We start from the raw sequence: 27,438 nt of genomic DNA, 5'->3' as shown, positions 1-27,438 counted from the left end.
TTCCCAGCTGCCAGTCCGGCCGCGCAAAAATATACAGAATCACATACAGGGAGGGCTAGATTGTAGTTCGTAGTTCATCCCCCCCATTCGCACAACACAAAATGCAAGGGGAAAATGGACATGCAAAGGAATGGAGCGATCAGATGTGTGAAAGATGTAACTTTCTGAATACACCAATATTCAAACAAGTATGTATCGATTGCGGACCCTATGGGGGAAGTATGTCATTATCATGTAACCAACTGATTGTGCAAGATGTATATTTTTGTGTGTGTTGTACTTTTTGTGCTCATGTGCTATGGAGTGTCACCAACTCCCTAGGCATCATCTTTTTATTTGAGTGTCACACAGCACCTTTAGTGCAGTGACACAGGGATCTCTTTTAGACTTCCCTTGTGAATTCCATTTCTGGGGATGACTACTGTCCCCCAGAAACATGTAAAGTTGCCATTAACTTTATATAGTCATTTTTACCACAGTCCCAGTACACACCATCTTACATGGAGTATTGGAAAGGGTTAATTCTTACCCCTTTTTGCCTGAGCCTCTTGGAACCTTGTTTCGCTCCCTTAACATTAAGGCTTGGCTGATGGCAGTGGTATCTACCCAAACTTTTCTACCGCGGTTATCTTCTATAACATGGTAATGATTTAGGCTAAAATAGTAGCCTCGAACATGAAACCCGCTTGACCATATCTGTTTTATTTTGGCTCCGGTTGGGTTTCATCGCCATTTCTTTTTGTTAAAGTCTTTCTTGTTGTTTGCTTTTCGCGCCAAACCAGGTTTTGTTTCCTTGTTCGCCATCCTTTGGTGGGCTTCTACAAAGAAGCCCTGCTTTGGCGCCTGGGTGTCTAGGTGGGCTGAATGTGAGGGAGGGGTGTAGTCACCCCCTGCACAGGGTCTCCTTGGAGACCCAAGTTGCACTGTGTGTTCATTGGCTGAGGTGGTTGTCCGGGCCAGACAACGCCCCCTGCTGTGTGATTGACAGCCAGGCTGTGTGAATGGGGGATTTTGGCATAAAAGGCAGGACTCTTGGTCTGGAAGTCAGAGTCGTCACTGGAACTACAAGAACCGAAGAGAAGCAGAGAAGATTGTTAGGCAGAAACCTGTGCAGTTCCCTCTGGGACCACTGCAAAAGATTTAAGACTACAGGTGTTTGGGCAGTAAACCCACTTGGTAGCAGTGTGTACCACACAGATTCACTTGGTAGCTGTGGCTGAGCAGTCAGACTTCCCTCAAGAAGAGTTAGGCAGTATACAGAGTATTCACAATAGGTCAAAAGAACACAGTAGAACAAGTAAACACTGACCAGAGCTTGATGTAAAAGAGAGATAATTATTTATTAAAAACCACATCTAGAAAAACACACAGGCACTAATAGTAAGCAATTCAAAAACATGGTCACTAAAAGAAGCACCACTTATTTTCAGACAGCGGTGAGCGCTTAACGCAGATGGCACTCTAATAATTTGTTTTAAAAGGGAGAGAAAAGCAGAGTATACATTGAAACAGATCCCAACACTTTTTTTTAAGAACACAACAAGAGAGGAAGGCAAAGTAAAACCGGGAGTTTAGAGTTCAGTAGGCCGGATCCACCTCAAGAGGATCAAAACGAAATGTGTCCAAGGTCACACGGTTGCAGTGCACAAGAGTCTTGCAAAGGTTCAAAAAGAAATGGACGAAAAGAAAGGGACCAGTTAGAGGGTCAAGGCGGCCAGTCCAGAAGATTTGTCTGGGGGAAGAGAGGATCTCGTCGGGGAGGAAGACAGCAGTCTGTTGCACTGCCAGGGAAGAAACCAGCCGCAGAGTTCTCAGGTAAAAGGAGCGGTCCTTTTATTCGCGGTCCAGTGGTAAGTGGCTATCCGGTTGCGGGGTGCTTGGCACGGGCAATTCGACCACAAGATGGCCTGGGGTGCGAAGAGAAGAAGGTAAACTGGTTGTGCCCACCAGTCAGGGGAAGAAACCTCTCCAGCCGGGAGATCTTCTCTGTCGTTGGGAAGTGGTGAGTCGGTTCCGCAGGGCTCCACCGGTGGTGTCGTCGTGGTAGGTCGGCTCAGCTTCTCCCTCGTCGGATTCTCAGGTCCTGTGGCGACTTCTGAAGTTCCAGTCCCCAAAGCCCTGCTTTTATGCAGCACACCGCCATTCACTCAGCCTAGCTGTCAATCAAACATGCTAAGTGGTGAGCCGGCCGGTTCACCACTTGAGCCAATCACACAAGAGTGTGATTTGAGTTACCAAGGTAACTCAGTCCAGGGTGCCTAAACTCCCTCCCACACCAACTCTGGTACCCAGACAGAGTGGCACCACTTTTGGAGGCTTCTGTGGAGAAGCCCGCCAAAAAGTGGAACAAAGGGCTCGACTTGGGTTGGAGTCACAGAAGAGAACACAAACGCCATTTTAGAATCGTGTCCTGGCAAAAAATACCAACCGGCAAATTAATATTAAATAAATAAACCGGCGGTATGTTCGAGTCTATGAGAATTAAATAATTAAAGTTGGTAGCCTCGCACAATGGGAAAATCCCATAGGGATATATTCGCGGTCGAATATAAAAAGTAGTATCCACTGCCACCAGCCAAAACTCGATCAGGGGGGACGGAGACGTGCCCCCTCGACTAACAGACCCCGGGGCAATCGAATTGCCCCGACCAGTACATCCGCAATATGATGGTTTGTACTGGTTTATGTTAATAATTTGGGACTAGTAAAGCCAATGGTGACTTTACATACCCTGGGAGACAGTAGTCAGTCCCAGGGTATGGAGTCTATGGTGGGGTGTCACTATGACACCCCTGTGTTACTGCACGGAGGGTGCTGTGTAACACACATAGTAAAAATACATGAGACCCTATGGAGTAAAGGACCCCATAGCCCATAAAACACAACAACAGTCAAAGGAACACCATAAATCATGTCCAAGAGTGGGAGAAAAAGAGTCTCACTCTTGGCAGGAGAAAAAAACAAACTCCAGAAATCCAGCAAAGCTGCTGGGGGACTCACTAGGTTAGGAAATTCAGCCTAAAGAGAGAATTCTCCCTAATAAAGCCGACGGCTGCTGCAACTCCTGGATCCTGGTGAAGCCCTGCTGCACTCCTGAGCTAGCTACCCTTCAACGACAGAGAAGATCCAGTCTGGAGTCTTCTTCCCTTGAGGCTGGTGGGATCGACCAGCTCACCTTATACAGCCAGATAATCCTCTTCTGGGTCGAAATCACTGCACAGAGCTATAGTAGTCCGGATAGCCATCAGAAGAGCCCTCTCTTAAAGGAGTGCACCTTTTACTCATCGTTGCTTTGCTGCTGCTGGCCTCATCCCTGGGTAGTGCAGATCGCTCCAGACGTCGTCCTTCTTGTCCCCATGGCTGAAGCTTCAGGAACCGTGAGTCTGCAGGAACTACCAGGAATAACTGCCGTAGCACCAGCTTTCTTCTACCGAATAAGGTACTGTGTCCATTTGGTCGTTCTCTCCGTCCGACCTTGAGGAATCGGGGTGAACCCTTTTCCTTTACGAAGGCTTGTCCTTTCTTTCTTCCGTTTTATAACTTTTGCCTCCCTTTGACAATATCTAAGTACTCCTGGCAACGTAGATCTTGAACTGTTCGCACTGTGTGATCCTCGACAATAGAGCCCTGCTCCATTTGACACTGGCGCAGGCCTATTGACTTTTATTTTCCTCCTAGAACACGTCCTCTGATTCTACTGCCTTGACAAAAGTATTTCCTATGATATTTTTATCCCTATTCCTTTGTTTTAATTCTATGTGCTAAGAGTGTTTGACTCCGGTTACATTTCTTCCCGCGGGTACGCTTTCGCGTATGTACCCACGGTAACGTCTTTGTTTCACAACACTGGTCTGTCAAATCCTAATGTACTTACCTTGAATTTGCCTGAACAAGGGTAATTGGTTGTGTGTAGTATATGTACAGTGTGGTTTGATTTAATAGAAGTGAAGTGTTTTGTGAACAGATGGTTTAAAAATAAATGTACTTCTATTTTATAACCAGAAACCTTGAGTCAGTGTTTGCTTGAGTCACAGTAATTGTAGTCCTTTGTGTATCCCTATTACTGCTCATTTGCTCGTGAGATAAGTCTGGCTGCTCAGCCATCACTACCACTTTAACTGTGTAGTAGAGGCTTGTACCAAAGGTGAAATTGTACTACCACTTGTAGTCTTAATCTTATGTAGTGGTCCCTAAGGGTACTGCACAGGATTCTGCCTAACAGCGAGCCCTGGCATCCTGAGGTTCCCATGGGAGCGGAGCCCCCTCTGATTAATTCGGTAAGCTCACAGACCACCACTACGCAACATGTGAGAAGCGCTGGAACGTACTCAATAACAGGGATAATGGCCCCAATTCAATGCTGACGCTGTATAGAAAGTCGCTGAATTTAACTCTGCAGCACCTCGCGCTTTTGATCACCGTAATTGCCGTGATGCTGTAAATCCCTTAGTCAGAACCCCACCGAGCGCAGCACACCCTGGTAGAGCTCTAAGCACGACCAATCGCACAATCTAAGTGCGATTAGTGCATGAGAAGGGCACGATTGGGATGAATTCACGGCCAAGCCTGTGCCCGACTGTTTTACAATAAATGTATATCGCAATGAATATTCAGGAGTGCCTTCACCACACGGTTATAGGCCCTCATGAATAGCATAATAGATGCCAACTCGAACATGGCACCACCCAGTACAGAGTACTCAGTGCGATAAGAATGATCGTACCAACAAGGGCACAAACGGCGGAGCAGGAGCACTCGGATCATGAAAATGCTCGCGAATGCGCCCCTATACATCAAAAATGGGAGCAACAACCTACAGAGGCCAAACATGGACTTGTGGATACTTATCCCTGTTTGGCAACAAATATGCCCCCCTGACACAACCTACACTATTGTGTCTTTTAGGAAACTCCAGACGAATCCTTCCTGCTGGAATGACCACCCAAGGCACACAGCGTCTAACCGCTGGAGCTGTGCAGAAGGTAATGACCATAACCATGTGTAGAATTAAGGAGCCTATTTTAGCAACTGATATCCAAGACTGTCTATACTCACCTTGTTTTAAAAAACGAAAAGTAAAACTATGATTCATGAACAAATATATATTATGCACTAAAGAGTAAATAAAAGTAATCACAACCTCACGAACAAAAAAACACTTCTTGGCTTTCTCCTCAGGCAGATGGGATGACGGCTTCTCCGATCTCTCTGATAGCCTGATCCTATTGAGACAGGCCTGAATATACGGTCCTGAAGAAGATGACAAATGATTATCATCGAAACCGGTCGACCATTTAAAACTCGGGATATCCCAAGAAACCAGCTGGGATACCATTAAGAAAGTGAATGTTAACTTTGGAGTAAGGACCCTCCTAAATTCCGCTGCTCTGTGGACTCCAACACTAACTAGAATAGAGTGGTCATAACCCAAGAAACCAGACCACCCAACAGATACTGAACACCTAATCCAGATCTATTCAAATAACCAAGAGGAGCCCACAACAACGGATTGGGTTTTATTAACTTTTTAATCAGCAAGTGATCTATGACTTGAGGACCACACACTTCTTGTGAAGGTCAATAAAAGAATAACGGTCCTGTGACCCATGGAAACAGTTCCTCTTAGAAATGTGGCCCCAATGTCCTCTGAGACACCGACAAGCTACGACCATCACCAAGCAGCAGGTGGTCCATAGCCAATTCACTACAGCATTATCGACAGGATACCTACCACCCTTATAGCTACCCACAGACGGACAGAAGACTCCACCATCCCACACCCTAGGACAGAAGTGCAGATAGATAACTACAATACTACACATCTCCCTATCCTCAATTGAACACCAAACAAAGTATCACAAACTAAGCATTAAAAGAGGCTCTCAAAATTACACACTCCTGCACATCCGTAAAACCTATACAACATTCACAACCCAGAAAGCGTATCCACATTCACGTAACTAACAATCAAAACAATCAAGTACACAAATCACCACCTGCCTGCGACTGCCACTCCCGGGCCTCACAACTGCCCCTTGCGAGCACTATGTTTCTTGCCACACTCTCAACCATCAAAGCGTATCTCCTCCCACTCCACCTGCCACATGGAGACAAGGGTCTACCACACCCAGCACAACCGCATACTCACGCACCCACCAGGAACTATCTAACTTTCATACAAACCATATATATATCCTCATCACAAGTGCCTCACAACCATAACTCGTACATCACCACCATTACTCTCAGAAACACCTGTCATTTGCGCCTACCAGATAATCATTCACATCCACACCCCTGCCAATAGGAAACACTGAAAAGTAGGAAAGAACAGAAAAGAAAACTCACAAAACAAAGATCACATTTAAACAACGCAACTGGGAAAGAACAGCGCGAGAAGAGAACACCACGACAGAGACTGATCAGATCTGAGTCCAAGTGCAAATTGATCTTTGAAAAAAAAATGATTTGAATGCAGTCAAAATATGAAAGCATCCAAGGTTTAAAAACAAGTAAGGGCAAGGAAAATAAACCGGTAATATATTCATACGCATGCCATTTGTATTATGCCCAAAAAGTTGCATGTGTACCACACAACATTCATGTCACATTTAAACATCGGGCTCTCTCATTTAACATGGAGATCACTCAACTTTAACACTCATGTATTCCATGGCATCAGAACGATGCAGTGCCACATATATTATACTTTAGCATGGCAACAGAACAATGCTGTGCCACTTGAATTATACTTACAATTCACATCATGAATTTTATAATAATTAACTTTTTCCCTTTGGATTGCATAACACAATTTAAAATATCATTCTACATTACAAATATTATATGAAATCAAGAATTTGAAGACCTGAAAATCCTATAACATTGTTAAACACTACACAGAAAAAAAAACACAATTTTTTTGTGTTGTTGTTGGTTATTGTTATGAGTGAGTGTATATTCAATATGATACACCCACACTTCCTCATTTAGCAAATGTAATCCTTTACTACACCCAGTCACCCTTTTAAACATATCTTATATCAAACAAGCATACAATGCACAGTGTGCCTTCCCAGCCAGGTACACCATCATTCAGACCATCCTGTCACATCACGTATATATTCACATGTAATATCACTGCAACATAAATGATTTCATCCTACACTTCTTTAAGCAATAGCAGGGTTCACAGAGAAACATAGCAATAATAGCAATAAGTTGCACCACCTATACGGATAAATGCCAGTCCATAAATTACACATAGTTAAACTGCTTATTATAGAAATTGTACACAAAACAGTTTAATGTCCATGAATCACACTTAGAAATATCCAATGAAGAGAATAAATGTAAACAGTACCCTAATTGTTCACATCCGAACAGAACGGGAAACATTGCTGGTGCTCCCTGCTCCGTTGCATTGCTGTCGCATAGTTATTCACAAGACACAAAAAAACAGTTTTTGTATTTACTTGCGGCTCTCAGAACATATCATGCCCGCATACTGGATAAATAGTACAACTCCCTCGATTAGCATATTCACGAACCAAATAAACATATCATTTCTGGTTGCTCCATTTCCGTGTCGAAATGATCCATAGAATTCCCTTCCACGCGACGTTCCTCTTGCGTATTTGACCGCACACTCATGGACTCCCGGCAGCAGTTCCACGCACGGCAAATCCAAAACATTGAACCCTTCGCGTACGTCACAATGTCCGCCACGTTAATAGTGCCATTCCTCTAATGTTTTCATCATCCACAACTAGAGGGAAAGAAAATGACGCGCTGCAGCAATACGAAGCCGAACTGTGAAAACTCCAACGTTCGACGCTCCGCCAATACGTCCAGCCACTCATGGACTTCATCATTTTATCTGCAATCACCATGTTAAAATTGAAAGGACATAACACCCGCATTGTAGCAGCGCTCCTCGCCAGAAAATCCACGTCACACAAACATCTTCCGCATGACAGTTACATGGCAGCGCACATCCAAGATCGCTTCATAAGCATATATTTGGATTCAGATCTAGAGGCAATAGTATCTGGTTAACGTGCAGCACAGATTAAACAGCACCCATACAGTGCCTTACTATTGGAAATAGGAACATTCCTCTGCAGACTGCCTTAAAAAAAAAAAAAAAAAATCACAATCCTTCCACAGCCCTGTAACTCAGCAGTCACAATGAATACTATAGCCGCAATTTTAAACGCTGCTACAACGCCCTAGCCACCCTGCACAGTACCTTGATAGATAGCCAAACAGGATACTTCTCGGCAGATATTTGCGTGCTGGCTGCCTGCCATATACAATGGCAGAACTCGTACCTTGAATTTGTATGGTGAAATCCTCTCATAGGAAATTCTTACTAGGCATCATCATAGAAAACCGGCGCTGGGTATCATCAATGCTGGGCTCATCACAGACCTCTGCCATAACCATCTTCATTATGTAAAGAGACAGCAGACCAGCTTCAGTGGGTCCTTTTAACTTGGGATCAACAGGCAAATATAAATCAGTCCAACTGGAACCAGCAAACACCTGTTGATCCCATCCTCGTCGCCATTTGTAGTGTAGCAGGATGGTAAGAAGACATCTGGATTGATATATATGATATGATATGGCATTTGTAACGCGCCTATACACAAGTGTTTCAAGGCACGATTCAGGTAAGGCACAGGAGACCAGTATATATAAAAGAAGTAAGTTTATTACTTAGTTACAAGGCTAGTTAGTAAGAAAGGCAGGGAGCTAAATAGATGACATCCTTTCAGTAAGGTTCTCCCATCCTGTGTCCCCAACTGTGGTTCTTGGAACCCTCAGGTCCCATCACATTCTATATGACATAGCTGTATTCTACTAGCAGCACTGTGTGCACTCAGTGCAGATAAGTACAATACTACAGACATGTGGCCCCAATGTCCTCTGGGACACTGACAAGCTACGACCATCACCAAGCAGCAGGTGATCCATAGCCAATTCCCTACAGCATTAGAGACAGGATCCCTTCCACCCCTATACCTACCCACAGACGGACAGAAGACTCCACCATCCTACACCTTAGGACAGAAGCCCGCACATGCTACGAGGGCTACCCCAGAAGAAATAGCCACTGAAGCCACACATTAAATGGCATATAAAGAATCAAAAGCTTCCGCACAAAATAGTGGACCCCACAAAGTGCATTTGTGTGTGAAAACTGTGTTCCAATTAACACTTCAGGGTGAACTACGAACTACAATCTAGACCTCCCTGTATGTGATTCCAGGGCTGTATTGTTGCCATTATGCGACAAAATTAAAATATAGATAGTAATAATAGTACTAGTATCTGTTTGCACGGGCTACGAGCAACGAAGATAGCTGAACAGAGCAGAAACGAGGCACAGGATACACACAAAAAACAGTGAAGCAATTGGAAAGCAAATCTGATGTTGTCTGATGAGAAGCTGTCTGTTTATACTTATTGAGGAAAGAGGCATACTGTCATTTACGTCATTAGCTGAAGCGCAGAGAATGTTGACACGAGACATGCATTGGTGTTGTGAAATGAGCGTTACGTGTCCAGTGATGTCAGCCTCAGGGGCGGAGGATATGATTTAGTGCTGCCAGGGCAGTTCACCTTAGGGCGATGCAACAACGGATAAGATTAGCACAAGATGGCCGCGCCCTGCGGCATGATTTTGCTTGTGTAGAAGTGAGGAAAACTACGGTAAGGTGCATAGGAAATGTTTGTACGATCGATCAACGTATGCTTAAAAACACATGCCCGAACCCTCGGGACAATATTTTTGAGCGCACTATTCCTTTAATTGTGCGCTCTTATCAGTCACCATGTCACAACAAGGCATGGCGTCTAGTTATTGATTTACAAGCCACTAGACCAACTAAGGCATGCACAATTACTACAATTTAGATTGGAAGTGCAGGACATTAAAAAGCCACCTTTTCGTGCAGGAACGTGTGTCCCTGCAGCTGTGGTTGCAAGTAGGGCCTATGAACCTGCTCTGTGCCACTACATGGCTTGGGCTAAGGATGACTGTAGGCTCTCAGCAAGTGCACTGTAATATTGGCATGGATCATTCAGGAAAAAGGCGTCGGATTAGCAAACCTCCCTTTCAGCAATAGATTTACCAGCATAATTTTATGTAAATAAAAAAAAATCTAAAAAAAAAAAATCAGAAAAGCTTGTGCTATCACACCCTTGCAGATGGCAATCAGTCACAGAAAGGACTTGAGGATCAGCCAAATTGCCTCCAGCTTCAGCACACTGATGTACATCGAGGATTCCTTTCGAACCTAAAAGATACGTCGGATACCAGCAACATCTGAAGCAAATTACATCAAACCCTGGAAGACCCATTATCATCCAGGAGTGATAAAGCCGGAGGCACATAGTTTGGTGGTTTCACTGGGTTCCTGACTTTCTCCCAGGATATCTCACATCCTCCTGCTGAGAGATTCGGAGTAAGGAACATGTTACGTACCTGTAACTATTGTTCTCCAGCATGGGTCTGGCATGGACTTGCATGCTCATTCCCAGTCAGGTTGGGAATCCTAGGTAAAAGAAAAAAATGTCACTTTCACTTACAAACTGTATTTCTCCTTTAAACCAATCACTGTCCTCTGGGTCATACTGCCCTCATCCAAAGACAATCCTCTCCCTAAGCCCCTCCTCTGTCAGCCATCTTCAGATTGTTACCGCAGACTTCAGTGTTGGGAGTCCTCGAGTTTGCTCTGCGAGATACTTCTATGTTTTTTCGTGTTTTTGAAAAACATTCTATTTTTATTCCAAAAGAGCCTTTGTGCTCTTTTCTCCATGTGCAGACAGCGGGGGTCCTTTGTCAGTGAATTTCAGTGCCACTTAAGGGTCGAAGATCGAAGTTTACAGGAGGGTATCGGGCCTACTTCGCACCCTCCGACCATGACGGAGAAAGAGCAAGGTCCCTCTTCAAGCCCTGCGAAGTGCGGGCTACGGAATGTGTTTGTGGAGGACAAGCACCTACAATGCCTCCACTGTCTGCATCCGGACCATAAGAAGGTGGAGTGCGAGATATGCCTCGGGTTCTCGAAGACGACGAGGGACAGGCACAGTAGACTGGCAGCGTGGCTCAATGCTAAAGCCTCTGCCCTGAGAAGGGTCATGAATAAGTCCTGTGAGAGCACCTCATCCGTGGGAGCCCAAGACAAGGCAAAGAACCGCAAGTCTGAGTCCACCGGGATCGACATCATCCTCCGCCTCCATTGCCAGCTGGCAATCAAGCTCCTCCTCAACAAGGAAATCATCTACCGTGGCTAAACTGTGGAAGTCCGAGAACCCGCGAACGGAGGAGAAGAAGGCCTGACTGCCCAAGCAGGCACAATCAGCACAGGCTAAGACTTTGTCGACGATCGTTGGTGGCAGCTGCTCTCAAAACAGCTAAGGGAGCCGACCCTGTGCAGGTAGCACCCGCAGCTCAGAAGGTATCCTTGCCCCCTAGGTGCGACTCCGCCACAGTGACTTTGGCAAAGTCTGCTGGCACATCAAAAGGGGGGAAACCGGCTCAGCTCTCGGATCAAGCCCCACAAGGGGGTAATGGGGGGCGAAGAGGCCCCCGAAACAGCCCTTCCAGGCCATGGCACATGCCATGGCGGTCTCGTCCACAGATGACGAGTACCAGGAGTCCTTGCACATGGTCCATGAGGAAGAGGACTGAGACGACGGCGACTACTGAGACCACGGCATGGGGCTTGGTTTTTCGATCCTGCCAGCTCAGCCGAGGTATGTGTCTCTGGACATTGTCGACCCTTCACACCTTGGTGTTGGAGATCCAGAAGAGGATGACACCGGACCCGGTTCCAGTGGTCCCCCAGGCACCCGTTCAGCCTCCAACGAAGAAGTGGAAGCGTCATCCGATGCCCCCATTTCAGCTTCCAAATCCGCGTCGGGCCCCTTCTCCCCCAGCAGACCCAGACACTGTTACAGGAACGGATATGGCCACGACAACGGAGGACGTCTATCGTTGCAGCGGGCGGCAAGTCCCCGCATTTGGATGCTCCACCTAGGGCGCCCCCACCGGACGAGGTGGGGTCATTCCATTCCGTGGTCGACAGAGCCTCTGAGCTTTTTCAGCTTGTGCCTGAAGAAACCAGGAAGGAGGGTTTCTTTTACCAGAAGCGCAAGTCCTGGAGGAAGACAACCATGGCCTCTCCCACTGCCTCGCCTGACTAAGCCGCTCACTTGGACACTTTCTCCAGGGTGAAAACAATGGAGCACAGCTATGGTACTTCTGTGATGACAATGCTAGTAAATGGCAGGAAGAGTTAGGACAAGATTTTAACCAGCATCAGGAACTACTCCTGCGAGAGTTCCTGGTCCATGATCGACGACCGGAGTCTTTTGGTGACTGGCTCCAACATCGGGGCACCAACGACAATGGTATCATAATTCTTGCTGGTAGCAGCAACACCTCCAAAGACAGTGAAATCAGACAGGCCATCGGAGGCAACCTGCCTGTCAACAGTGCAACAGATGATGGCAAATGCTCACTCACTGTCACAATTGAAGCCTCCAGTAAGAGACAGTGGTAGCAATGACTGTCGCATTTGCCACTCCTTTGATGACGATAGGGTAACAGTCTTTTTTAACCCACAGAGGTTTCCCAAGCTGGCCTTGGGGCATCAGATCTGTGTCTAACTACATCTGCTACAGCCGTGGGTTTACCTTTCTCATCCAGTCTCTTCTTTTATCCATCAGCACCTCAGTGCTTCTTTTGCTCCTCACAGTCCTGTCAGACCTGGTCCTGGAGGAAGGTTCCTGGCACAGGTCATACGCAGCATCATTAAGGTGTTGCAGGCAGTAAATGAGGTGCCTGCGAGTATCCTTATGCCCAATATTCTTACCAAGGACCATGGGGCATAATTTGAACCAGGAAATCCTTTATTTGAACAAGGGAAATCCTTCTAAAAAGGCACACAGCCACAGCAGCTGTCTACATTATCCTAAGCTGAAAATGGCAATTTCCTAGCAAAAGCCTCACAACCTGGAAGTAATCATGCACAACAGGAGCTCTTTCCAAGGGTTCCTTCTCAGACAGGTGGAAAACAAATCTAAAAGTGAAACGGTTATCTGCAGAATGTGAGCTGACAGCAATGGCTCAGCTGTGCATGAGCTCTTAAAGGAGCATTAGTCTCAAATGAAAGGAGTATACATTGAATACGGTTTCCAGGGGTTCCCAAGACTGACAGGAGGATATGCATATGTAAATGACCAAACACTGGCAATATATTGTATTGGCCCTTCCTAAAATGATTAACGGCTTGCTGGGGTTTCTGAAATCTGTATGTTAAAGACCTAACAAAGGTTTGATCTGTATATAGGCCATGCCCTCCCAAACTCACCCCTGAATATCTAACTTTTTAGATGGATTTTCAGAATCAACATTGTGGACAGATTCTGGAACGGCCACCCTATTCTGGTGAACAGAGAAGGAAATTAACTTCTAGCTAAACTGTGTAGTATGACTGAGCAGCTAGGCTTTCACTTAGGAGAGTGTGAGCGTGGGGGAAGGATTCAGTTAAGCACACACAGCAATCTTAATATAAGTTAGGCAGAATGTATAAAAATACAATAATATATTTAGGCCTAGCAATTAAAAAACACAGGAAAGTATCACACTAAACATACACTACTATTATTTACACATTCCCTTTTGGGGTGCTTTGTATACAGAACACACTTTACTGTTAAACACAGTTACCACACCTAGCAACTGTAGTGTAGCACAAGTAGTACATTAAGAACAAGTTAAGAACCAAATTAGAGAACTAATGTGCAAGACATCCGTTGGAAACACCATACACATCCTTACAAAAATACTGCACTTAAAAGTCCTTCCCTAGCTAGAAAAGATGGGGCTTAGTGCCCCTTGAATCACAAGTTCCAATACAATTATTTTCAGAAGTCTAGGATTATAAAAGAAGTCTGAACAAGGGTTTGGCAAAGCCAACAGACGGATGCAAGTGTCTCAGAGTTAAAGAATAAAGAAGGTACATTTCTTGGGAGACCCTTTCAAAATCCAGCCACCTCCGGGCAAGCCCAGGGAACGACCCTTGACCAGAACTCTAGCGATCACAGTCGGGAAATGAAGAGGTAGGGCAAGGACTTTATGTTAAACCCTGGGACTGGACAGCTGGACGATCTATGCATGAAGAAAGGACCAATACAAATTTGATGCAGAGATCGCCCAGGACAATACAGGCGGAGATCAGCAATGGCAATGTCCCAAAAATGGCAGAAGTCAATCCTTGTGGAGGAAACAAAGAAGCTCATCCTGTAAGGAGCCTTTGTGCGGGAGAGCTGCAAAGGCCAGGGGAGGCCTCTTGTTTCACAAGTCAAGGGCAGGACTGAGACAATGCAACAAGGGAGCCCAGGAGCAACCTAGCCAGCCCACAGTATGGTTGCAGGACACATGTTAAGGTCTCAAAGGGCAGGATCCTCAAGCAGAGGTTGAGCCTGTGTTCCCACCCTTCCAGAAGGCAAGGCACTGATGAAGGCCTTCTGAAGATCAGCAAAGCAGCTGGGCTTTGACAAGTTCCAGGTCTTCAGCGAGATGCTTCTTTTCGTAGGGGTCTTGGTTACAATGGTGATCTGCTGAATAGTTGCAAAGGTCTTCCTTTTAATTAGGATTCAAACTGGAGCCGCCCCCAATCCCACCAATGGTAAGGATTTGCACTATTCAAAATGGCAAGGGCTGTCCAATCATGAACAGCCCTCGGTCACCATATCTTCTTTTGTTTTTTTGTAAACAATTTTTATTGGTTTTATAAACATTAACATACCACCTTACAACTGTGGCACAATTCACACAACACACATTCAATTATATAACTTTTCTCCCCTCCTCCCCCCAAACTCCCCCTCCTCTCCCGGCCTACGTCGCACCCATCTACCCATGTTTATCTTCCACAATCAGCAACTCTCTTCGCTACAGTGTCATCCGTCTAGAGGTCTATTCCACGCCCTGAGCTCCTTGATCCGAGACAGCCAGATCATCTACTAATTGCCGCCGCCAATCCTCCCTCCTCCTGTTCTAGGTTCCTAACCCTCGCTTCCTGCCACACCACAGATTCTGCATTGGCCCATTTTACCAGATCCCTCCACCATACTGCCACTGCCGGTCTTGTTCGTGCTTTCCATCCCACCGCCATTCTGCGTTTTGTTATTATGTATGCCAAGTCCTTAAGTTTGCTCACATGTTTGGCTCCTTTAGGTCTCGGGAAACCTAACAGACAAGCCTTAGGGGATCCCACATCCAGGGTGATCTCTGCTTTTGCTAGTGTTTGGGCTACTTCCCCCAAAAATGTGCCAATCTCTACGCATTCCCAGAACATATGTACCAGATCTGCATTTACCTCCCTGCACTTCGGGCATGTCTGTACGTTTGCTCGATTGAACTTGGCTATTTTGTTTGGTGTTAAATAAGCCCTGTGGGTAAGGTACAGCTGGATCTGTTGTAATCGTGCATTTATCAACACCCTTTTGTGGTACCCAGCGCACTGCTCCACAGCACATCCGACATTGGCTCTTTTAGTTCTGCCTCCCACTTCTGCTTAGTCTGGCCCATTTCTTCCCCAACCCTAGACATCAGTAGCTCATATATTCGTGCAACTTCGTGTCCTCCCTCTGATACGTCGTAAAATGTCTCTATAACCTCATCTGGCTGTAGGGACGATTCAGTCTCTGGCCACCTCCACCAGAGGTTCTTCAGGAGTCGGGAATACGTGATGTGCTGACCCCTGTGCACTCCTGTGTCACCCATCAGCTTTTCAAACTCCTTGGGCCTCCCGTCTTCTAATAAGTCTCCCACTGTTGCAACCCCCATGGGTTCCCACAATTGCCTCACACTCAGCCTGACGTGTTTGTCTACCCATTCCAGCGCCACTAGTGGTATCTTTTGGGAGTACAGTGTTGTATTACCCATCACTCGGCATGCCCTGTGCCATACTGTTCTCCCCAGACGCAACAGTAGATTCTCGCTGGACAAATCGGGTAACCATTTCACTTCGCTCAAAAAGAACGGAGCCCATTCCTTACGTAGCAACCTTGAATCAGGTGTCTGTCCGTCTGATAGCCATTTGGACACAAATTGCAGCAGACTAGCTATGAAATATACCTAAAAATTGGGCAACTGTATAGCTCCATGGATTCTGGAGTTTCCGCAGTACCACTCTACACCTGTGCCATAGGAAGCTCCCGCATATATCGTGCAGTTTCCTAAAAAACGTCTTGGGTATCGCAAACCATACAGTTCTCAATCTTGTTTGCCGCCTTCACTGTGTTACGTGTATGTTCTAACTCTGGGTCATGGTATTTATCCACCCCTAGGTATCTAAACGGCACTACTTCCCACTTAATCGGTAGCAGCGGCAGCTTTTGTACATGCTTCCCCACATACGCTCCCAGGGGGTACAGACTCAATTTCTGGGGGTTTATGGTTATACCCGACAGTACCGCATATCGTTCCATCACATCCAAGACACATTGTAGATTCTCCTCTGGGTACTGTAGGTATAAAAGCATATTGTCTGCATACAGTGAGATCAGATGCCTCTCCCCCAAAGTACATATAGCAGCCTCGCTATATTCCTGTCGCAGGTACACCGCTAAGGGTTCCAGTGCTAAAATGAAGAGCATCGGCGACAAAGGGCAGCCCTGTCGCGTGGCCTTACTTAGCTGCCATTGCTCAGAAATCGTAGCTCCAGTTTTGACTCTTGCTAATGGCTCATTGACCTCACCCATTCGATGTATATGGGCCCAATACCAAATTCTTTCAGGACCTCTAGCAGCCACATCTGACTGAGTCGAATGCCTTCACTGCATCCAATGACACTACTGCCACCTCCTGTGTAGCCCTCTGGGTACAGTCTATTATATGGTGTAATCTCCGTAAATTAATGGTAATATTCCTATGTGGAACGTATCCTGTCTGATCTGGGTGTATAAGTTTACCTATGACCGGTCTAAGCCTCTTGGCCATGACTGCAGTGAGAATCTTCCCGTCCTGGTTCAGTAACGATAGGGGCCTGTACGAGCCACATTCCGTATCTGGCTTATTTGGTTTGAGAAGTAGGATAATTATCAACTCTGGTAAAGACTGTGGCAATTTACCTGTGTCTAGTGCCTCATTTAGCATTGCTAGTAATGGGGCAAGTATATCAGCCATATATTCTTTATAAAATTCCCCAGGGAGCCCATCCGTTCCTGGGGCTTTACCAGTTAGTAGGCCTTTTATCACACTCTCCAGTTCTTCTAACGTGATAGGGACTTCTAGACAGTCGCTTTCGTCCTCATTTAGTCTGGGAAGATTAATCTCAGTCAATGCTTCTTGTACAAACCCCTCCTCCCCCCAACCCCCTTCTCCCGTAATTTCCTGTCTATTGCCTTCACGGCTCTGATGGTCTACCATGTGGTCTCACTCATATACAGCCATGCTAGCAATCTGCCTGGTTTGCCACCCTCGGCATGTTGTCTCTCAATGTATTTCTTGTAACTTTGTTTACCTTACCTTTCCCAGAGTTCTCTACACTCCAGCTGTAGGCAAGACACTTCTGCTGCTTCTTCTAGGGATCTATTTCCTGCCCGTATTATGGTTTCCAGCCTCCTCTCTCTCTTTTGTAGATCCTGCATTATAACCTCTTGCATTCCTTTCGCCTTGGCTATGGACGCCACTCTAATCACCACTTTAAAAGCTTCCCACAGCGTACTGCGAATCTACACTGCCCGTGTTATTCTCAAAATATTCTCTCACCTCAGTTCCTAAGTGTTCTCAGAATCCTGTTCAGTGCCTCAACCCTAAGTCTCCATGTCAGGATTTTGGCCCGGGGGGCGGGGGGAGGGAATCGGGGAAACACTTGCCACTTGACTACCAGCAGGGCGTGATCCGACATGATCCTAGCTTTATACTGAGCCTGTGTAAACTCGCCCATCATTTCTTCCCCCACAAAGACAATCTAACCTCTTATACAGGTTCTTCGGGGCGGTATAGTGTGAGTATACTCAGTCTTGTGGGTACATTATTCTCCATATATCGGCTAGCTTGAGTATATGTAACAGCATATTTAAAGCTTTGGCCGAAGGGGTTGGGTGTGCAAACTTGTTATCAGATCTATCATCGGGTCCAACGTGCAATCAAAATGCCCGCCCCATCCCTATATGGGCTGATCTTAGGATATAAATATCTAAAGTAAGCTGCAGTATCTTGGTTCGAGGCATATCTATTAATGACACATTTCTCTACTTTCGACCAATCCCCTAATGATTACCATTTTACCATCTTTATCTCGACAGGTCTGGAGGACTTGGAATGGGACCAGTGGTGCTACCCAGATTTGGACTCCTCTAGCATAAGCCGAGTATGTTGAGCCTAGAGTCACCCCGCTCCTTTTCCGTGCTATCATGTCTTGTTTCTCTTTGGTCAAGTGGGTTTCTTGCAGAAGTGCTATATCTACTTTCTTCCTTTGCAAATATGTCATAACCCGGTTCCTTTTAATATAGCTGTTCATGCCTCTCACTTTTCCTTTCCCGTCCTTATCCTGACACTTCCACCCATGTTTCCCTGTGCGTCTCCATAGGCCAACTTCCCTCCAACTAACCCAATGCCCCTCCCTCCCCCCTCCCCAACCGTTCCCAACATTTTCCCAGTTCTAATACTGAATCTCAGGCATCCCCTCAACTCGTCCCTTTCCCTGCCCTTTTCCGGTACTCGGAGTGCAGCAGGAGGATACTGAACTACTAGTATCCTACCTACACTACCTAAAGTGGGTTAATAATGTGATTCCTAGCGCCGCCTATGGCTAGGCAACACCTGTGCTACCTGCACCTTGCACTCGGCCACCATATCTGGTCAGCAACATATATACACTTTGGCAGAGATGTGGACGAGGACCAGAAAGTCTGAGCTGCCACATCCGGCCACAAATAAATATACTGTTAAGATAGATTGCTAGAATCTGGCCTTTTAGATAGATTTTAGGAGGCCAACCTAGTTGTACCGTACAAGGAACTCTCAAAGGTTAACCAAAACCCAATCAAGGTAAACGCGGAGAGCCGTCAAGGCTTTTCTCAAGCGAGAATGAGTGGGGTCATGGGTCTGCAGTAAGTCTGGACAGTGAAGCGCACAATAATTCAATTTAGACAGGAATGTATGAAAATAATTATTCTAGGCCTTAAACACCCTAAAAAAATTCAACTAGAAGGTGGTGTTCCCCAAGGGTCTAACCTTTCTCCCAGGTTGTTCAACCAGTAACTGGCACCTCTCGCCCACCGCATTGCTACTCTCTGCCCAAACTTCCAGTGCTATGCGGATGATACCCAGCTCGCCTTCAGCCTCCCCTCTGCCGCCTCTTCTCCTTCGCTCATCCCTGACTGTCTGCAATCCAGGAGTGGTGCGCCGCCAATGGTCTCTGCCTGAATGCCAGTAAAACAGAGATCCTCCTCATCGGCACACCTGCACCCCTCTTTCCCTCCACTCTCTGGCCAAGCCTCCCTTGGCCCTCTTCCCACTCCCACTTGCTAGGCTAAGAACCGTGTGGTTATTTTCGACTCCACACACTCATTCTGTCCTCACATTCTCAATGTATCTAAGAAGTCGAACTACCAACTGCACCTCTTGCGAGCTATTCTTCCTTTCCTCTCCTTACCCCTGAAGCTCACTGTGTCCAGAGCTCTGGTTCTCTCAAGGCTTGACTACTGTAACAGCCTCTTTTTAAATCTACCCGCCTCTACTCTCTGTCCTCTGCAACTCATCTAGAACAGGACTGCAAGACTTGCCCTTGGACTTAAGCCCAGGGATCGTATCTCTACCGCACCAAAATCTCTCCATTGGCTCCCAGTGGCTGCAAGAATCAGATTCAAGACCCTATGTATTGTCCACTAAGCTAGGCCTTCTGGGGACTGGGACCAAAATACCTCCAACTTTCTCTTCAAAAGTACCTTTCTTCTCAAGCTCTTCACTCCTCCACCTTCAACTGGTTGAGGGCGAGTTGTTGTTCTAAGCAACGAGTTGGGGGCAGATCTCCCTCTTCGGCCGGCGCTTCCCTCTGGAACAGCCTCCCTACCTCTCTGAAACTTGAGCAGAACCATCTCTGGTTCCGGAAGCAGCTCAAGACTTTCCTCTTTGCTTCTTCCGTACATCTTCCACTTCCCTGCTGATCTCCCGTTCTGATACTGCACTGGGTAGCTGGCTACCCTCTGAATCGCAGGCCCAGGTCTCTGCCCTTCCACTTGCACACCTCCCTTTGGCAACCCTGCACTTGGGGCTGTATCTGCTACCCTACAGTCCCCCTACTTGCACTTATTTAACACTTGTGTCTGCACATAACCCCTGCACTGCCACCTGCTGGCCACACTTCTTTATCAATGTCTTGTTCCTATGTCTTGCACTTCTCCCCCTTCCCTCTCCCCTGCACTTGCGCAATCTCAATGTCACTGGGCCCAGTACGATCATGTCTTGTCCTCCCTTCTTCCCCACCCTTGCCTTGTCGCGCCTTGAAACACTTGTGTATATGCACACTATAAATAAAATATATCATATTATCGCACAATACTCAATAATAAACATAAAATACTGGGCCCAAGTCACAAGTGGATTTCCCCAACTTCAGCAGTCCAATCCTTAAGAAGAATGGGGCCTTGTGCCCAAAAGGTCACAGGAGCCACAATGCTTCACCCCAGAACGTATTTTTAGCAGGTTAAGTTACTTGAGTTTGCGATTTTTCAAAAGAAGAGATGCAACAAAGTTACTAGGTAATTAAATTGTGTTATCTTTCAGATGGGACTATACCCGGGTTGGACAATCAAAAGGCAGTGAAATGGAATGTTAGGATACAAATAAACTGGTTCTCAATGTGGTCTTATGAGGACATGAGGGAGCCAAATGCTTTGCGTTTACCCCCGAATCGACTTTGGGGGGGGGGGGGGAGAAGCCCAAAAAAGAAGAAACCACCGCCCCACCCCTCCCAAAAACAAAAAATAATTGCTGGAGGTTAGTTCCAGCGCGATGCCCAGGAGCTGCAGGTGCAAGGATTCTTCCTGTCGGCTCCAGAAGCAAGATGCAACCACTAGTAATGAAGATATGCAAGCCTCTTCAGGACACTTCACATTCACAGGATGGCGGTAGGAGAGTTTCAGCAACGGCCACCGCACACAGACGATGGTAGCCGTCATTCGAGCCGCAGTTGAAGAAGCTTCTTCAGGACAGGATCCCTTGAGGATTAGATGCTGAAATTAGCAGGGAAAGCAACTTGTACCTTAAGCTGGCGACCACCAAAGTTCAGGGTGCAACCGTGGAACGGCGACACTTCAGGCGAGGTAGCTCAGAAGAGAGCTGGCCAGTCCACTGGGCAGTCCACAGACACTTCTACTTCTGAAGGCTCAATATTATTGGATCCGAAAGAAGGCGTTAAGACTAGTTGGTTCCACTACTCCAAGGGCTGAAGCGCCCCTCAGGGTCTTCCGATATCAGGCAGTCCAACAGGGCTGCCCCAGCCCTGACGCAGGAATGGATGCCAGACCTCTTCTGCAGTCTTCTTCGGATTTTCAGTCGGCTGTTCGTCTAAGAGTGAAGCTTGGCTCCAACGCTGATCTGAATAAATGGCTGTAGGAGTACTATTCTTATCCACAACCCAGCCTTTAACTAAGCAAGTCCCCCCCCACCCCCCTAGCCTGCAAAAGCAGCAAAGCAGCTTTCCCGGGAAACTACATGACCTTAAATGGGATTTCCTGACCTGGCAAGGTATAAAGAAGGGCAAACTACAATATGGCCAAAGAACAGTTGAAAATCTTGACAGCGCCATTTTAGGGCATTAGCCAAGTTTAGTAGCCATATGCGGTGAATGTAACTGTGCACACTAGAAATAATACAAACGGGTACAAATATATCTGTCACCAGCTTGTCTTTAGGCACATATGAAAGTAACCAAAAATGTCAAGTGAAAAACTCTAGGGCAATACAAAAGTATCCCCACTGCACTGCATTATAAGATGCTGTGTGCAAGGTTAAAAATAAATGTACAAACATGTTAAAGGAAAACAGTTTCCCAGTTCTGATATTCTAGAGGACTGATCAGTTTCCCCATAACAAAATGTGCAAAAGGCAGGGGAAGTTAAGTAGAAGGCTTTACTTCCCCCTCAAAAAGTCAAAAGATGTTACAAAAAACAAAGCATAAAGATTGGGGGTGCATTTAGGGAAAGTTGCCAAAAGAGAAATCTTTTCAAACAAACTGCCGCTTTACCCGGGAAAGCTGGAGCTCTACCGGGAAAGGGCTTCCCATGTATGGCAATGCCAGCCCGGCGGGAGCACGAAAGTGGTCAAATTTCAAGATGGCCAATGGACACATCCATTTTAGAGTATATGGTACTGTAAAAGGCATTAAGCAGTACAATTCAAAACAAAGCCTTTTCCACAGAAACATTATACCCGATTGAAGAAAAACAGGAAAATAAACTGTGGCATTAACCCTGGTACGAAAGCAGGGACATGACGCAGCGAGCCCGCACGGACAGTTGGTTGAGTGTAGAACCCTTTCCAAAGTTTTCCAAGCACATACATATCCAGGGGAGAAGCGAGCAGACCAGATTGGATAGGGTAAGGTGATCATCCCAAACGAGGGAGGGTCACTTAAGGGTGTAACATAAAACGGAGTATGGGTTTTTCGGGTGAGTTCCGAGATGAGAGGACGACCAAGAGACCTGCAAGGAGACGGAAGGAGCAGCAGCTTGAGAAGGAGGTAGATGGAGCATGTGAAATATTGGTGTAGGAGTGAAAGTGTTTCTGTAGTGTGAATTGGCATGCGTGTGTGGTGTGCAAGTAGAATACATTTTTGTAAGCAGAGAATGTGAATTGACTGGAGGCAAGAGTGCAGTAGTTGGAGGAAGGAGCACAGTAGCAGGGGGGAAGGGGTGCAGTAGCCCGGGGAAAGGGTGGAGTAATGGGAGGAGGAATAGTGTCATACCATAAGGTGGGAAGTAGGAGTATGAATATTAAAGGGTGGAGGGGAGAAGTAAGAAGAGAACATTGATGGGATGAAGAACTGTTGAGAGGAGTAAAGGAGGAGGGAGTGGTAGTGAGAGTAGAAGAGAAGAGCTGAGTGGGCCTGAACAAGAGAGCAAGTACAAGGCAATATCCAAACATTTCATAACACTACTAACCTTTGTCAGAGTAGGGAAAGTTATGCAGTCCCTGAGGGAGTTTAGCTAGCCAGGATATAGGGAAATTGCCTATAGTAGAAGAGAAGATTGTAGACAGCATGGGTTAAAACTCAGTAGGACTAACCAGAGGTTACAGACTCCTGGGTTAGAGAGGAGGTTCATGAGCAAGCGAAAGAGAGGGATGGCCCTAGGCCCCACAAGTCAAATAAAACATGCATTACTCACCGTAATAGCATTTCTGATGATTGTATCTGCTTAGATTCACATGCTTTGCATATGGTCCGACATCCAGTGGTAACCGCAGAGTATAGCATCTTGTCTTTCGAGGATCGAAAAAAGGGAAGTCAGCATAGGCGTGTCTGTATACTATCCTTACTGTGACGTTTAGTGTACCCAAAATCCCTCACGCACTGATTGTATTTCGCGCCGATTGTATTTATTCTGCCATGAGGGAGGGAGCCCAAGGCCTACCGTGAGGGAGTACGTAAAAGAGAGAAAGTAGTAAGACATCTATGTTCTTTCCACCTGAGCGAGGAGGAAGGGTCGGCGCATGTGAATCTAAGAAGATACAATCATCAGAAATGCTATTACGGTGAGTGATGCATGTCTTATGATGCGTGTTAATCTGCTTAGAATCACATGCTGTGCATAGATTAGCGAGCAGTACCCGGAGTTGGAGGTGGGTTGCGAGAAGGAACAGTAGTGAAAATATGTCTTAGTACTGCTTGTCCCATCTGAGAATCAGACCTAGCACGAGTCTCTAGGCCATAGTGTTTTGTAAAGGTGTGTACAGAACTCCAGGTTGCCGCTTTGCAAATGGACTCTAGGGGAACATTTGCAATAAATGCTATGGAAGCCCCAGTGCCTAGAGTAGTATGTACTCTAGGCTTGAAGGGCAGTTCTCTCTTAACAAGAGTGTAACAAAGTGTGATGCATTTGAATATCCACCTTGAGATAGCGGACTAAAACAGGATCCCCTTCTCTGCCAGCTGCTACTGAAACGAAACATTGGTTTGTTTTCCTCAGTGGTTTTGTTCTTTCCAGGTAAAACAGGAGTGCCCTGTGCACATCTAACGTGTGTAGCCTTCTTTCGGCCATGTTAGTAGGGTTCTGGAAGAAAGTGGGCAGTTCTATTGACTGGTTCACGTAGAACCTGGAAATAAACGTAGGCGCAAATCGAGGTTGAGTGCGCAGAGCCACCTTATCTCTGAACAGTAACGAAAGGGTCTAGTACCAAAAGGGCCTGTAGTTCACTAACCCTTCTTATAGAAGTGATAGCCACTAGGAAGGCTGTCTTATTGGTAAGGTCTTTTAGACTTGCCTTGTGCATAGGCTCCGAGGGTAATCACATGAGTCTAGTTAGAAACACATTTAAGTCACATCCGGGAGCTGGGTTAGCAATGGGGGGAGGAATCCTTTTAACCCCTTCCATGAAAGCCTTGATAATTGGTTTTTTCCACCACAACACCTTTTTGCTGTGACGTAGTGTAGACTAAGAGCAGCTAAATGAACCCTCAGGGAATTAAAAACCAGGCCTGAATCCAGTAAGTGGGCCAGGTACAATGCAATGTGAGTAGGAGAGCAGTCAAAGGGATTGACACCCTTGGCATTACACCAGATAAAGCGTTTCCATTTACTGGAATAGCAGTATCGGGTGTCAGGTTTTCTTCCCCGAGTATGTCCATACATCTCTGAGGGAGTGTCATGATCTCTGCTTCCAAAAGGTCAGGGTTTTCCCAACTCCCTTGGAAGCAGATCCATAACCCAGGTTCCGAGTGCCAACCAGTCCCAATTGGGACCTTTTGGACCCAGTCCTGGCGCCAGTGGCACCAGGCTCATAAATATGCCCAGTCCCAGCGCTGGAAGCGCCGGGCTCATAATGCTTGGGTGGACTTACCTGCAGCAGACCATGCTGCTTACTTGCCTGCCAGTTGAGCCTCTGATCCTCTTCTGTTTGGAACTACTTTTCCTGTTGGGTGGGGCAGGAGCCACTCCCTAGATTCAGAACACTGGAACTCTTCTGGAAAGCAGGAACTCTTTTCTTACCTAGGCGTGGCTGTGGAAGGAGACACCTAAGCACTACAGGAGGCTATTTAAACCACACCCGATGGATGAATCTTGCTTTGCGTTATTCTGCATCCTCTGCAGCAGAACGCTCATCGTGTCTTCTGCATCTGATCCTGGGCCTAAGGAAAAAGGCTTACCATCCTGAATCCAGTCTTCAGCAACACCTATAAAGACAAGAAAGAACAGCTTAGCATTACGGTCTTCAGTGACAGCTCTTCACTTACCTGGTCCATCGGCTGTCACCAACGCCTCGCGCTGCATTCCGGCATCTGAAAGACAAAGGCTTACCTACTCTTCGTGCGCTCCGGAGGTCTTCACACTGCATTCCGGCATCTGAAAGACAAAAGCTTACCAACTCTTCGCACGCTCCGGAGGCCTTCGGCGCTGCATCCCGCATCTGAAAGACAAAACAAGGTGCGTTTAAAGACATTGGGGAACTTTAATACTCACGTGCCATTACTCCTTTCCACATCCAACCCAGTGGGTATTCCGGCACCCTGCAGCCGCTCCGAACTTGTACCTGCAAAATAAAAAGACAGTTAGAGCGCATCATGAAGCAGGCAACAAGCGCTTACTTACGTGCTTCCAGGCGCTTCTATTCATCACACGGGCTCCATCTTCAACTCACTTCAGCCAGTCATCCGCCATCGCCGGAACCCTGCAAAACAAGAGACATCATTCCTAAAGACTTTTAAAGACATTAGAATTACTCGAAACTTACCGTTCGTGCAGTAAACGACGGACAGCAGTCCTCTGAAGTCAAGAGGCCTGCTCCCCTTATCCAGTGAAGAAACTGGTTACAGCACCCTGCCCCGAGGCAGATGGAGAGCACGGCGTTCACTTACCTAAGCTGAGAGCGTTAACCTTTGGGTTCTACAGGAGAAGAGAAAGGGAAGAAGAGAGAGACATTCAATAACCCAGTTCATTAATCCCATATTTTCTATCTGCAGACATCTTACCCTTCGAGTCAGACATACAGTGCACAGAGGTCCAGCCCAAAGAGCCAGCCGTGTGTTACACATCACCTTTGAAGATACGGTATACGCCCAGTCAAGACCGGCGCCTCTACGGGAATCAGGTGAGCGTTACAGGGAGTTGAAGGTGTCTGAACACTATGACCTCAAGAGCCAGGCCGCTAAATTCAGAGTTTGCAGGCATGGGTGCAGTGTTTCTCCCCTGTCCTGAGATAACATGTTGTACGGGCAGGGCAGTTTCATAGGAGGGGAGAAGGACATCTCCATCAGATTGGAGAACCAAGGTTGGCGGGTCCTCATTGCGGCCACCAGTAGCAAGGTGACTGGTTCCTGGTGCAACTTGTGCACAATCTTGTTGAGTAAGGGAGTCGGGGGGGGGGGGGGGGGGAGCGTAAATAAATTTCCCTGACCATGCTATCCAGAGTCTGTTCCCCTTGGAGCGGTTCTGTGAGTACCTGGAGGTGTAATCTTGGCATTGAGCGTTCTCCAGAGTTGCGAACAAGTCGATCTCTGGGAAGCCCCATTCTGCGAAAACGCTGGAGACGATGTCTTCGTGTAGTCGCCATTCGTACTCTACGGGCAGTGGGAAATCTCTGCTGAGCACACCTGACAGAGGATTGAGTTCCCCTGGAAAGTGTTAGGACAACAGGAACATCCTTTGTTTGAGAGCCCATATCCAAATGTTTTGGGACAGCTTGGATAGCCCTGGAGAGTGTGCCCCTTTGTTTGTTCAGGTAGTACATGGCTGTAGTGCTGTCTGTCAAGATCAGGACTGTCTTCCCCTGTAGCTGTGTCTGAATGGCCTTCAGCGCTTTGAATACTGCTAATAGCCCCAACAGATTTATGTGGTTGGATGCTACTTGAGGGGTCCACACGCCGTGCACCGTCTGCTGAAGCAGGTGAGCCCCCCACCCCGTGAGAATGCGTCGTTCGTGAGAGTGGCTTCTACTGCAGGGGTGGTGAAGTTCTTCCCCTTCAAGAGGTTTTCCCTCGACCACCACTGCAGAGAGAATGAGGGCTGGCGAGACAACTACCAGATCTTCCATTGTCCGCTGGCCTGTCACCACTGGCTGTTGAGCCACTCTTGTATGGTACCTTTCCCACGCTGCTGACCTCTGGGTGCATAAGCGGTGGAGGTATTCGACCCTTGTCCCGAATTCCAGTTTCCTGCATTATACTGGTTCTGGGAAAAACAAGATTGTCC

The 27,438-nt window shown here is 46.8% G+C and overlaps 1 protein-coding gene and 1 long non-coding RNA gene across 5 annotated transcripts in view; both read right to left on the bottom strand.

The window, feature by feature from the left end:
* Positions 1-23,264, bottom strand: part of LOC138488228 (uncharacterized) — a 72,260-nt gene extending 48,996 nt beyond the window's left edge. Inside the window, exon 1 of the long non-coding RNA XR_011274613.1 lies at positions 23,194-23,264. This is a non-coding gene — a long non-coding RNA (uncharacterized lncRNA). The remainder of the gene's footprint in view (positions 1-23,193) is intronic.
* Positions 1-27,438, bottom strand: part of CLUH (clustered mitochondria homolog) — a 2,231,193-nt gene that overhangs the window by 1,629,806 nt on the left and 573,949 nt on the right. The window lies entirely within an intron of this gene.

The sequence above is a fragment of the Ambystoma mexicanum genome, chromosome 9 (genome assembly GCF_040938575.1).
Source record: "Ambystoma mexicanum isolate Mex_15411 chromosome 9, UKY_AmexF1_1, whole genome shotgun sequence".
Classification (NCBI taxonomy): Eukaryota; Metazoa; Chordata; class Amphibia; order Caudata; family Ambystomatidae; genus Ambystoma; species Ambystoma mexicanum.
This window is presented reverse-complemented; position numbering and strand designations above follow the sequence as displayed.